The sequence below is a fragment of the Rhinichthys klamathensis genome, unplaced genomic scaffold (assembly GCF_029890125.1).
Source record: "Rhinichthys klamathensis goyatoka isolate OS25496 unplaced genomic scaffold, OSU_Roscu_1.1 h1tg000042l_1, whole genome shotgun sequence".
NCBI classification, from domain to species: Eukaryota; Metazoa; Chordata; class Actinopteri; order Cypriniformes; family Leuciscidae; genus Rhinichthys; species Rhinichthys klamathensis.
The window spans coordinates 3354062-3368041 of NW_026606589.1; the positions used below are offsets into that span (position 1 = coordinate 3354062).

The following is a 13980-nucleotide window of genomic DNA, read 5'->3' on the forward strand; positions in this document are numbered from 1 at the left end:
GTGGCAGTTTTTAAAAACGCTCACTGTGTAAAAAACAAAAACGTGAATCTTTAAAGACAATGACGTCATGCACATGTTCAATCTATAGTGTTTCCTCGCCATCAAATGGCCTAGCCGAAGAATACAGCATCTTTAGTCTTTTTCGCAGAACCATGTGAGTGGGGATCATTTTGACAATGGTGTCGTCTGTACGCGGAAAACTCAAAGGAAAAACTTCTTAAACATATAGTTGTGTAAACGTACCCTAAAACTATATTACTATTTTAGGTTATTGAACTAAAGCTGAAATAAATTCGAATATAAATAATAGATAAAAAAATTGATGTAATATTTAGAAATAAAATTAGAAAGTAACTAACTGAAATTAAAAAAGGTTATGTGTAACCTAAAATGCAATAAATTTAAGTTAAATAGAACTATTTAAAACTTAAAAGACAAAATCACTTTAATTTAAACTAAAATAAAAATAAAAATAAACATATATAACAAAACATGAATAAATATTATAATAGTATATAATTCAGGGTTATCATCGTTAACTAAAACTTTTAAAAACTGAAACAATTAAAAACATTTCTGTTACTGTAATTGAAATAAAGCTGAAATAAAATCTAAATAGTTGAAAAACTAAAGAAAAATTAGAAATTTTGCCTTGGCAAAGTTTAAGTTGAATCACTAAAATTATTAACTAGAAATAAATGAAAAATCAAATAAATGACACAAGCACATAATGATATGACTAAAAATCTAACTAAAATTAACATGACAACTAAAAACATAAAAATAAAAGCTATTCAAAATATTGATAAAACAATATACAATAAAACCTAAAATAACACTACCGGTAATATAAATCATTCTAAAATAACACTGCACCAAGACAGCCATTTTGGCCAGGAAGTGCATTTGAACATTCTTGCGCACAACCGCATTACCACACATGCCATGAGAAGCAAATAGCTACGCATTCAAGTCTTCCAAAACAGCTGCCTGTCAGTCAGACCGCCATCGGTACTAAACTGACACACTGCTACACTGACACACAGCCCTAACAATACTACAAGAACACCCATAAAGTTGCAGTTTTTGTACGTAAAAGGATTTCTCACATCCCTGTGCTAAACGCATTGCAATTGCATTTGCATCCTCCAGACTTTCAGAGAGCATGTTAGTCTCTGTACAGCCAGGCAATTAGTGTGTGCACCATCCTCTCTCTCTCGCTCTCTCTCTTCAAGCTAGGTGGCACTGTTGCTCTTCAGAGTTGTCTGGTATCAAGCTTAGCACTGAAAAAGCCTCTTTGTCTCTCTGCGTTTCTCTCACACACAGACACACTCACACGTTTTTGTCATAAATTGCAGTTCCACCCCTCTCCTTTATAATTCCTTGTCCTAACCTGCAAGGATAAAATCGTGTCACTCTACACAGGGGTGCATAACAAACACATACACGAATATACAAACACACAAACAGCATACATGTGCATAGACATGCAAATATGAATATTTATTCACATATAAACACACCCAGACACACCCACACACACATATAACATGCTAACATAAACATACTAGCGCACATAAATAAACATGAATGCATCACGCGCGCACACACACCTACGCACATATGACGTATTCAAACAAACACATACAAACACACACATTTATTGAAAGTCACAATTCATATGTAAATCATTCTGTTGCCTTGAGTGTGGTTGTGGATTCTTTTGAAAGCTAGCGTGTGTGTGTGTGTGTGTGTGTCTATGTTTAATGTGTCCATAGAAGCATTCACTCCTGCATCTCATTTGGCTGAAGCACATAATAAAAGAGTGACATCATTATTATTAAAGTCTTATTATCAATCATTATAATTGTTAGCCTGACTTTGTCATACTCATATTCTAGTCAGAATGTGAGTCTGATACTGCTTCATAGGGCTTTGATTATGAGGCGTGTCTTAACCGAACCAGGAAAAAAAAAAACTCTGCACTCAATTGGATAGACCTACAACCAATGAGAGCAACGCAGTAAGTCAACTACTTTGCATAGCACAGTTGTCAACTACAGAACTCAAATGCACGCACGCTGGAAGAAGTAAAATAACGAGTGTTGCTTCTTTTACTTGGCCCTCTATGAGTGCGACCAAAGGAGAAACTACAACGACCACAGGGTTTTCATTGCGTCCCATCTTCTTAGTTACCATCGGAGCCAGCTGATAAATTAAACTTTTGCCGAATCCCATAGGAAGGACGGCAAACACATCTTTCCGATCGACAAATGCCTTGATTGCAGTTCTATGTTCGTCTTTTAAAATGAATGCGCTGTCGATTTCTTTTACAACGGACGCGATAGCGGAATCTCTACATCTCAGTTCTCCAGCGGCAGTCATCTGTGAGGGAAACCAGTTCAACCCAAGCGCTCTTTGATAACGTGAGGATTGCGTCCCTGCAGATCATCTGTCCATCATCGTATAAAGCCCGCCCTGGCAATTTGATTGGCCCGACGATTTCTGAACCGATCATAATTACTCCTCAATGGAGCGAGTCCAGACCGAACTTCCCGATCAAAAAATGTTGTGGGCGGGGTTCGGGCTGGCATCCAGGCTATATAATTGTATTAAAAGTGCCCAAATCTGTTTAGCACATCACTGCAAAAAGGCTGGAGGGACCACTGCAGGAAATGAACAAATTGGTGCTCGTTCTTGTCTGAAGTGATGTATGATAGATAGATATAAAAGAAAGACAGACAGACAGACAAACATATACTGTAGACATTTACTGAGTGCCACATTAATACACTCTTCTTTGGATCACCATTTCAAAACCATTGGCACCCTATTTTCCAATAAAACACAAAGCTCTGCTAGTTAAAATGTTAAAATGTATTTAAATTAAGCAGTATTAAATGAACACATTAGGGCACTGCAGCTAATGGAGGCCACCATTAAATATTTCAGCCATTAAACATAAATCATTGTGCCAAAACACCTGAAAATAAAAATGTAATTTACTCAGATATCAGACAAGAGACTCTGACAGCCAACCAAACAGTTTAAATGGAAACAGACAGACAGACACCGGCTCTGTTTAATAACCCTAGTGGACTGCTGTGCCATCTTCTCAGGAATCATTGTAACTGAAATGTAGGATGCATGACTGATTTGGAACCCCTTTACATTGAGTGAAGTCATCTTCATGTGAAGTGCTTGTGCGACTCAACTCATAACTGATTAAAGGAGTGATTATAAAGGATCTTTACAATCGAACTGAATCAACTGACTCTTCACTTGCCTTTAATGATGTAACTTTATCAGTTAGGCTAGTAGTTTTTGCTGTGGTATCAGTACGTAACAACTGGAAAGCAAAGTAACATTTGTTAACCCCCAATTCATTTTTTTCTTGCTGATACGAAAAATTATCCGAACTGTGACTCAAAACCGTAATATGATCCAAAGCGTGAGCTTTGTGATCTGTTGAACCACTATAGTTTACATAATAGTTTAGCATCCAAATACATTGCGAATATGGAAACATTTGGATTTGTGCCGTATGAGAGAGGTATGCTATATACGTGAGCGCAACGCCGGTTTCTGTTTCAGTTTCACTTTAAATTAATTCATTTTGGCTTGACTTTTATATAGCTACTTTTATTTTTCATTCTTGTTCTGTTCTGAATACAGTTGAAGGTGTAGTATGGTATTTCTCAAAGTCATTGCTGAAGATTGTTGATATTTGAAATCAACCCAAACAAACACACCCCTCTCTTCATTGCTCCGCCTCCAAAGCTCACCCTCCAATCCTAACAGCGCTGCTCCGAGTCGGCCTTGAACCCCGATTGATGCACTAACAGGGAAGCTAAGCAGTAAACAGTGTGTTCTCTCTAGCAGTCATCAGCCTGCACAACTCTCACTAGCTGGCCTCCGTTACACACACAATGCAAGAGCGAAATGTCTATTTATCGTAGCAGAAGCACAACAAAATAATGTTTCACGAAAAATAAAGCTAAGATGATGAACGAACTTCAAGGAAGCACAAAAAATTAACATACACACACAAGAGTAAATACAAACAAGAGTTTGTTGTTACTTGCCAACAGAGAAACAATGACACTCAAAACCAGTGTTACTCGCGTATGAAGCGGAATCAAAGCAACATCTGTTTTCAGGCCTTCCGCTTGGCTCTCTCCAGCGCTGTAAAGCTTTTCCAATATTAACATGGGTCCTAAAGCTCTTTCCTGGTCATAACCCTTCGTTTTCTAGTGATAGTCTTATGAGCTTTTCTCTTTTGTAATGTCTCACAGCCATCTCTCTTTCTACAGTATTTCTTCAAATCTCTCTCTTGCTCTTTCGCTCTCCTCCACCGTCATACGCCCCCTAATGCTGATTGGCTACTCGTTTGTTGTTTGTTGTTGTCGCCACTGGAAATAGTTCCAAACAAAACCACCGCAGAACTGCTGTACATCTTAGAGCAGCACACACCAATGTTTCATTACGGAATAAATCTGCATTTAACAAATCGGTTGAGTAAATAATACAATGACCCATTCATTAAAGATGATCACTTTCTTAAATCAGTTGAATGGATTCAACGATTCACTCATTATTAGAGTGAATTGCTACCAGCTATTGGCTGCGTTAGTTTCATATTTAAAGTATAATTTGTTTTTTTTTTGTTTTTTTATATTTCAATATCAATTTAAAACAATTTCATAGCATTATGCAATTGTAACTGCAGTGCAAATGCATTCATATCACCTCAGATCTGCATTAAAGAGTCAGATTAAATGCACTAAATGTAACTTCAGATGCAGCTTTTTATTTTTTTGTTAATGTCACACAACCCTAGTTGTGAGCGAATCTATGCTGCCTACATAGGTAGCTTGCAATATATTGGACAGACATAATGGCCTGTGCATCTGTGTAAAGGTTCCGCACAAGGTAATGAGAGGGTAGAAACAAAGTTCACCATTCCTCAATCCATAATCATCTTCTCATCCTCCTCTACTCAATAACCTCATTCAAAGTGACACTGATGCAATGCGGGAATGGGGGAAATGGTGTGATAGTGGGTTTGTCTGAAGGTGTGCCGTTGGTTAATCCCTTTCCTGCTGCTGGTGAAAATGATCCTGCACTTATCCATAATTACCTTCTCTTTTTATGCACCCTATCACAGAGGAGGGGCAATAAACTCTCTCCCTCTCTCTCTCTCTCCCTCTCTCTTTAAGGTTTAAGAGCTTTCGTCTCTGTCTTCATTCGTGAGGGCTGTCTGTGACTCTCTTTCATTCTCAGCTGAGGTGAGTCATCCATAACAATAATGGACACTGAACTACATTCACAATAGAAGATAAGTCCTCTGTATCTGTCAACTCACTAATAAAGCACTTCCTGATAAAATACTTTATATTAACTAGGGCTGAACGCTTAATTGCATTTGCAATAATATCGCGGTATGATAAAACAAGATTTTTTGGCTGCGATTACACTCTGGTCACGTGACACGCGAGAGCCTTGGTAAAGTAGTCTGCAGAGGAAGCATCAACTTGGCATGCTACGCATATAGCCCTGGCCTACAGGAAATAACATTTTATGTTTTAATCAATCTAATATTGTGTTGGTCATACAAGGGGTGGGAGAAAAGATTCTCTCTCCAACTATTCTGAGCTTAGTTTTTACACAGATGCGCGATCACGCTGCGTATGTTTTAGAAACACCCTATTCTGCTTGCTTCCAATTCCTCACACACAAACACACCACCCGAACATTCGGCAAAATAATATTTCATGAAGTTCGGAAAGGTTGAAATGAATTACAATGACATTCGCGCGTGTTGCTCGATGTTACGCTTGCAGTGCACAGTCTCGCCCGCCGGTATTTTCCTTACAAATGCTCTACGAAGGCATAATTTATGTCGTTTGGAATGCTGTGGGCTTATATGTAGCCTATTAAAAATATGAAACTCACTGACAGAAGGCTGCTTTCAATTTCAAATACTCACACGCGCTTTGAGTGCTCGTGCATGCGGCCGTGCGGGACTCGCACGATGTAGCCTAGGCCTACTGCATCTCAAAATAGTTTTACACGAAATTAATGTAAACAGTCTGTGTTGTCTTGAGGGACTAAACAGCAGGACAAACCACATCTTATTTCAAAAGAGATCTATGTATTAGTGTAAATTAAGCTTATTAGATCTCTCGCTCTCTATGACGTTATAATTAATAATCAAACGACAAATAAGAAAGAGAAAAATCAAGGTGCAGCCATTTTATTTTTTTGTTAAATGTTATAAGCATGTATTTTTTAGAAGTCACAATATATAGATGATTTATCCACAGGTGTGATTTACCTTTGAAGACCCTTCAGAGTGTCCAGAATGGTAAGGAAGGATAAATAGGGTCTCATATTGGCAAAGTTTGAGCAAGTACTTCATATCAAGCATAAGCAGATACATGACCGGCATGTTTCTCTCTGGGGAAGAAAGTAGAGATGTACTGTATGTTTCCTCATTTTGTGAACTGCTAATTGTGAACTTGGTGACAAGCACATTCACCACCATTTAGAGGTCAGAATAAGAGTGTCCATAGAAGCATTCACTCCTGCATCTCATTTGGCTGAAGCACATAATAAAAGAGTGACATCATTATTATTAAAGTCTTATTATCAATCATTATAATTGTATTAAAAGTGCCCAAATCTGTTTAGCACATCACTGCAAAAAGGCTGGAGGGACCACTGCAGGAAATGAACAAATTGGTGCTCGTTCTTGTCTGAAGTGATGTATGATAGATAGATATAAAAGAAAGACAGACAGACAGACAAACATATACTGTAGACATTTACTGTATGTGCTGAGTGCCACATTAATACACTCTTCTTTGGATCACTATTTCAAAACCATTGGCACCCTATTTTCCAATAAAACACAAAGCTCTGCTAGTTAAAATGTTAAAATGTTTTTAAATTAAGCAGTATTAAATGAACACATTAGGGCACTGCAGCTAATGGAGGCCACCATTAAATATTTCAGCCATTAAACATAAATCATTGTGCCAAAACACCTGAATATAAAAATGTAATTTGCTCAGATATCAGACAAGAGACTCTGACAGCCAACCAAACAGAAGCTTAAGGAAGGATAAATAGGGTCTCATATTGGCAAAGTTTGAGCAAGTACTTCATATCAAGCATACGCAGATACATGACGGCATGTTTCTCTCTGGGGAAGAAAGTAGAGATGTACTGTATGTTTCCTCATTTTGTGAACTGCTAATTGTGAACTTGGTGACAAGCACATTCACCACCATTTAGAGGTCAGAATAAGGAGTCCTTAATATTGCCTGAGACACATTTAGAGGAAATATGAAATGCATGCTAGTTTGCAAACTCTGAAAATGCCAAGTGAGCTCATCCAGAAAGTCACGAACAGAACTCCCAAAAGACGTGCACGCATAAGAAGGGGCAATGCAGTCAGCAATGCAAACTCAAGAATCACTAGAACATGTGCAAGAAACCAGCAATCCAAATACAAAATAATAAAATAAATGTGATAAAAGAGGTCATTGACAGCACTGAAAGTGGGAGAAATCACAGGACAAGTTCTTGGGTGCAGTTATCAAGGAAACAAGGCAAGTGCACTGGACTGACTGCACGATTGAAAATAGGCCAGACACCACTTTCAGAGTGATACAGGAGCTGAAGCATGTGTGACAAGTGAGGAGACATTCAAACAGACGTCACCAAAGAAAGAACAGCTCCAGCTGAGGCTTCATATTCAGAGGCCTGAGGTTGTGAAAGTACTGATGTTGTAGTCGAGATCAGCTCATTCCAGTCCGAGTCCAGGCCAAGAGACGCCGTCACTTTTTATCTCACAATTCTGACTTTTTTTCTCACAATTGTGTGATATAAAGTCAGAATTGCAAGTTATAAAGTCAGAATTGCTGGATATAAATTATGACTTTATAACACGCAATTGGGAGATATAAAGTCAGAATTGCTGGATATAAATTATGACTTTATAACACGCAATTGGGAGATATAAAGTCAGAATTGCATGATATAAAGTCGCAATTGCGTGTTATAAAGTCAGAATTGTGAGATATAAACTCGCAATTCTGAGGAAAAATTGTGAGTTTATTGTTTTACCTGAGAATTGGACTTTATAACGCGCAATTGCGAGTTTATATCTCACAATTCGGAGAAAAAAAATGTCAGAATTGCAAGATATAAACTCGCAATTGCGAGAAAAAAAAGGCAGAATTGCTGGTTTATTTCTCGAAATTGTGAGTTTATATCTCGTAATTATGACTTTATAACATGCAATTGCGACTTTATATCTCGCAATTCTGAGAAAAAAAGTCAGAATTGTGAGATTAAATGTCGCAGATCTTTCAAAATGTTTTATTATGTGGCGGAAAAACAAGCTTCCATACTGAGCAGATCATATGAGTCGGTATATACCACAAAACATATCTATGTCTCAGTGTCATATCCAAATGCTCCAGAGTGCATGAAAATATGGTCTTGTCGACTGTAGACGGACTTGAGACAGAGACAGGTTTAGAGAACTACAACACTAGAATGTACTTTCAGGGAACGGAGTCTTCTGAGTCAGCCAGCAGCTACAGAGATGGCACTAGTTGAAATGAATTAAAAGATGTGTCTCAGCAGGGTGGAAATATGATAACAGTGAAAAGAGGAGGTGAGCTCTATGGCACGCATGCAGCACATCAAGTAGCCCTCTTTCTGCTACCCAAAGTGAAAGCTGAACTCAACCGTATGGAGCAAGAATACCCCCTTGATGAAGTAACAAGACATGGTGGTGTGCAGCCATGGTGTCGGTAATCAAGTCCCGCCGAGATGCCCCCATCCGTGTCGATTTAGGCAGCAAAGAGGGTGAAATTCATTCTTCCCAGAGCAGAGGATTTAATCGTTAAACTCTCCGGCGCTTGTTTATTTAGCTCCTTACACAATTAAGAGGGTTTTATCAGATTCCTCTCGATGAAGTAACAAGCTGACCATTTAATCACTCCTAATGTTTCCCATTTTGAATTATCGCCAGTCCAGAAAATTGTCAAAGAAAAACAACAGAGCTGGCATGTGATCAGCTAAGGACAAAAAAAAAAGAAAAAAAAAAGAAAACCTGACCCACCCATTTAATATCATTACATAATATTTATTATTATTATTTTTACCTACTCATCTTTATTTTACAAAAAAAATATATATATATTTTGAATAATTTTCTAATTTTGAAGATTCGATATTGATTCTCAAATCACAAGAATCGATCTTTCAGTCTGTTGATAAATGAACAAAGTTTCGTAGTGTGCAATAAGTGGTGTGCTCTGTTACTTCTGATATGAAAGTCTTAGCTTTCAAATTCTGTCAATTTTATTACAAAAATGTAAACAAAAAATCCTGTTTTGGTACTCTTTAAAGTGGTGTGTGTTGTACATTTATCGTCTTATAGACTAGGAATGACGATGAGAGACGCTGCTTCGTTTAGACGTTTAATGAAAAAGAAACAAAGATAAATACAGCGTGCTTGTTCAGCAAATCGTTCACAAGATGGCCGTTGCCAAAATCACAAAACATAAACAAACTTCATGTGAATCACGTGCCTTTCACCATTGCTCAATGCATCTTGGGAAATGAAGTCAATTCACAAATAATAATTACACATGAATGTTTTTGACCACATATGTATCTGAAACATGAACTGTTAATCTTAGTGTTGTGTATTAAATGTTAACTTATTAATTTTAACTTGGTAATCTTAACTTTCGTAACTATTCTTTTAAATAGTCTTCTAACAAATAAATTCTCAACAGTGTGACAGATCGCTGTAGCGCATCTGTTCAAGCAAAGCGGCCGCACGGAGCACACGTGACCTGATCATCTCTTCCGTTTTACAACTTTACAGCACAGAATAAACATGAACATATGCTGAAAAATGCAGCAGAACTTACCGGTATCATGTCACAATGTAATCACTCAGTGTTTTAACCATGGAAAGTAATTAAAAATGTATTATTATAACTTTATGGTTTTAAAAATTCCCTTAGGTGTAATTTAAATGTAAGTAGCCTACAAATCAGTACATTTTAACCTTTAAAATTGTAGTAATGTACAAACATGGCTTCCTGTATAGTTTACAGCATTAGTTATTTATAGTTATAGATATTTTTTCCTTGAGGAAATTTGCCATGTACTGTACCTGATAGGCCCCAATTAATCTATATTGAATCAAACTGAATCGCATGCTTGTGAATCGAAATCAAAACGAATCGTGAAATTTGTGTCAATGCCCAGCCCTACTTTACAAGGATGAATTTCTTGTCTTTACTGAAAGAGAAAAAGACCTCCTGAATAATAAAGGCCTTGATAACTATGGAAGCTTATGTGTAGCAATATTCAATTTGAAATGTAATATGCAAAATGATAATGCAATATGTAAAATGACAATGCAATATGTAAAATGGCAATGCATTTCTGTATTTAAATTAACATTTTCCATTACATTTGTGCAACGTTTGGTGAAAAATGAAAATGATAATTCAATTATATAATTTACATTTGCCATTTCATACATATGTTTTAATATGTAAATTGAATACATATTTTAACGCTTTATAAGTTGCAAAATTAAAATGAAAATGTATTAAAGAAATTATTAGATCTGTTTAAAATGTTCAAGCAAAAACTGTAGCAAAATGATCATTTAAATGTTATTTTTCTTAATTGCATTTACATTCACAGTTAAGACACTTGCGATTGCATTTTCATTAAATGTCCCGCAATGAATGTAGCAAAATTCAATGTGCAAATTGAAAATGCATTCCGAGCCGATCACGCCCCTGCCCCACCCCCTCCCTCCCGCTCGCTCTTGTCAATCACTGTGTGAAGTTGGCCCCGCCCCCACCCCCACCCAATGCAAAACGTCGGCAAAATTGGCTCAATCGTTTTTACTTCATTTGTGCTGTTACTTTGCTTTATTGTTTGTTCTGCTTCGATTTTTAAGATATTTAAAGAATATTTATAGGTCATTCTGAGGTCACCTAGCCCCCCACATCCTCCAAATAAAATAGTCTCGTTCGTTTGTGCCGGTTGTGGCTTCGGTTTTTAAAATATTAGACCAATTATAGACGATGGCATCAAAACCCGTCAGATTCCGTGATGACCCTATATACAGTATTTATAAATATCTGATCAATATGCTTTATAAAATAGAAAAGGGAGATGGTTAAACATCACATGAGACACTTTATTGAAAATTACAGTCAGTTATGAAGAAATAAAGAGCGGTCAAATTTTTTGGAAGAGCTGAATTTGACCCATCATATTCTGTGATTTTAGAGTAGGTGCATTTGTAAAGAAAACCTGTAGGATCTCCAACATTATTGGGTAATTATAGTTAATAGTAATAAGAATAAAGTTAAGCATATGTGTATCAGACAATGAGAATATTTAATACAAAACGAAACAATCATTAACAGAGTCCTGCATCAGACAACGACAGCGCAGCATAATGTTGACATCAAACGGGTGATACTGATAAGGCAGAACATTCTCCCACACGGTCCAACAATGCACTGGTATCACCTGCAAACGCGTAATAATCCTCGGAAACACTACAATTTCTCTGTTCACGCTTCCCTTCATCTGCCAGTAAATTTACGCTCGTATCAGCTCTGCCGCCGCCATGTTTCCTTCCAACACCTCAAAATGTTGCCGAGCCCCGCCTTGACGCAGTGATTGACAAGAGCGAGCGGGAGGGAGGGGGCGGGGCAGGGGCGTGATCGGCTTGGAATGCATTTTCAATTTGCACATTGAATTTTGCTACAGTCATTGCGGGACATTTAATGAAAATGCAATCGCAAGTGTCTTAACTGAGAGTGTAAATGCAATTAAGAAAAATAACATTTAATGATCATTTTGCTACAGTTTTTGCTTGAACATTTTAAACAGATCTAAAAATTTCTTTAATAAATTTTCATTTTACTTTCGCAACTTATAAAGCGTTAAAATGTGTATTCAATTTACATATTAAAACATATGTATGAAATGGCAAATGTAAATTATATAATTGAATTATCATTTTCATTTTGCACCAAACGTTGCACAAATGTATTGGAAAATGTAAATTTAAATACAGAAATGCATTGCCATTTTACATATTGCATTGTCATTTTACATATTTAATTATCATTTTGCATATTACATTTCAAATTGAATATTGCTACACATAAGCTTCCATAGATAACCCTCCTGATCAAGTTCATGCAATTCAGTTGCAATGTGGAGCTTGATCCTGAGAAGAGACTGGCTTTAGCTGAGGAACTCTCATGGGGCCCAGATCACAGCGGAAAGCACTGCAAGCCACGGTGAGATAACTACACAGGCTGCTTCTGTGGTCAATATGTCCTCCGAAAATGAAGCTCTCCAGGGTGAACAGTCAATTAGATGCCACGCTGCAGCCAGGAGTCAGATTCATCAGAAACGGGTGGCCAGAATATACAGCGAGTACATTCAAGGTCGGGAACATTGTCGGAACCTTGGCTAACGTTCTGGCAAGGTTCTCTTAAAGGTATAAACAAACACCTTTGCTGTAACGTTAATAGAATGTTTGTTCAAAGTTATCTGGTCTTTAATTACGTTAGCACAAAAACATTATTTACACTATTTTTTTTTTCTTTTTAAATGCTACTATTACAGAGAACATTCGAAAGGAACGTTCCCATAATGTTTGCAGAATGATAAAATGTCATTTATCCTTAACATCTGCATAACCAAGAACATATTTAAACATTTTTAAAACATTAAAAATACTGGCTGTTTTGAACGTTCAGGGAACATTCAGAAATAAATGTTTCTTAACTTAATGGGAACGTTAGCAAAAAGTAATTAGAAGAACATTTTTTTTTTAGCTGGGGTAGTCCTTGACAATATTCACAATAGACATCAAGGCTTACGCAGGCGTCATGAAAGAGCTTGGTGGCCGTTATTTCACAGGACATTACATTTTGTGTGCAGACGCGTTCATGCAGTGAGACAAGGGCAGCACCACTGATATCAAGAGAATTACCCTGTGGACCAGGGGAGAAAATAGTGATAGATCTGTGTGAACTAGTGAGATTAGATTACAATTCCAGATACATTGAGATCCTGACACTCACTACTTTCTCCAGAATCCAGGTCACTGAAAACACATTTGCTCTTTTGGCATTGTATGCACCTTTTCTATATAGCCCACAGAACCCACATGCACTATAAAACATTACTTTTCGAAGTTGTAAATAAAACAAAGGTTAATGGAGAATGTTTTAGAAGAAAATACTATTTCAGTCTTCTACTGCAAAATTTCACATTTAATTCAATCTTCAAATATTTGTGAAATGTCCTAGCAATTTCTAAATACAAATCTTTCAAAGAAAATACAACACAGATCCAGATCACACTATACATGCTAGAAATATTTGAAACCAGCCTGGCCAGGAGAGCAATAGTCAGAATTAAAAACAACAACAACAACAACAAGTCAGCCATTTTGGGCTGCAAAAAATCAGAAGAAGAAGAAAAAAATCCTCATGAGAATAATAAGTGAACATTGAGCTTTATTAGCCTGTGTTATAAAACCAAAGTCATGTTGACTCATGTTAAAGAGCCCCTGTGGTGAAAATCAAGTTTTTAATGTTGTTTACAGTATATGTCTATGTGGTGTTTTAAATATGCTTTAAGACAAACCATATGCAAATTCATAAGTCAACAACATTGCTGAGTATTTTCTCCTTAAAACTGCATTTAAAAAAAAAAGACAGTCTCTCTCAAGAATACGGTTTGAAATCGCCGGTGTTGACCAATCCCGTCAACGTGCGGGCAGTCTTTAACATATCATTAACTGCTGCGAAGCAGTGGAATCTCAAGAGAAGCCAGGTTATCCAAGTATATTTTTTCTGTTGATATGAAAAATTATGTACACTTAGCTATATA

At 36.9% G+C, this 13980-nt stretch overlaps 1 protein-coding gene across 2 annotated transcripts in view; it reads right to left on the reverse strand.

Annotated features, from left to right (window-relative positions):
• Window positions 1–13980, reverse strand: part of LOC130082283 (phospholipid-transporting ATPase ABCA1) — a 203137-nt gene that overhangs the window by 129963 nt on the left and 59194 nt on the right. The gene's annotated exons all lie outside the window — the stretch shown is intronic.